This window comes from Pteropus vampyrus, unplaced genomic scaffold (genome assembly GCF_000151845.1).
Source record: "Pteropus vampyrus isolate Shadow unplaced genomic scaffold, Pvam_2.0 Scaffold212, whole genome shotgun sequence".
NCBI lineage: Eukaryota > Metazoa > Chordata > Mammalia > Chiroptera > Pteropodidae > Pteropus > Pteropus vampyrus.
The window spans coordinates 1,336,355-1,336,767 of NW_011888993.1; the positions used below are offsets into that span (position 1 = coordinate 1,336,355).

The 413-nt window shown below is 62.5% G+C and overlaps 1 long non-coding RNA gene across 1 annotated transcript in view; it reads left to right on the top strand.

Annotated features, from left to right (window-relative positions):
- Positions 1-12: 12 nt before the first annotated feature.
- The window catches only part of LOC105300444, a 2,500-nt gene continuing 2,099 nt past the window's right edge, over positions 13-413 (top strand). Inside the window, exon 1 of the long non-coding RNA XR_896622.2 lies at positions 13-362. This is a non-coding gene — a long non-coding RNA (uncharacterized LOC105300444). The remainder of the gene's footprint in view (positions 363-413) is intronic.

The window sequence follows — 413 nt, forward strand, 5'->3', positions numbered from 1 at the left end:
GTGCCCAGGCTGTTCTGCTTCAGCCCGCGCAGCCCAGATGGGGCGGCCGAGCATGCGGTGCTGCCGCAGGCTGGACCTGCCTTGGTGGGCCTGGGGGGAAATGCCTGTATTTTGCCCTTCAGTGGGGTTCCGGGGTTCTGCGGGCGCTAAGGCGTGGGATCTGGCAGCTAGACCGTGCTCAAGGGCTCCGGTCCTGCAGGATTTACCAGGCGGGGCTTATTTGATGCACGTGGCTAAGGGCAGGACCACCTGGGGGGGGCAACACTGATCAGGCCGGGAACTGTATTAATGTTTCTGGGAGGGATCTGCCAGCCCCCGCTCTTCGCCGGTTATTCTGAGTGACTTCTGGCTGCCCAGGTTAGGTGGGATCAACTCCAGGCCCCCCACCCTGACATCTATTTGGACGAGCTGAG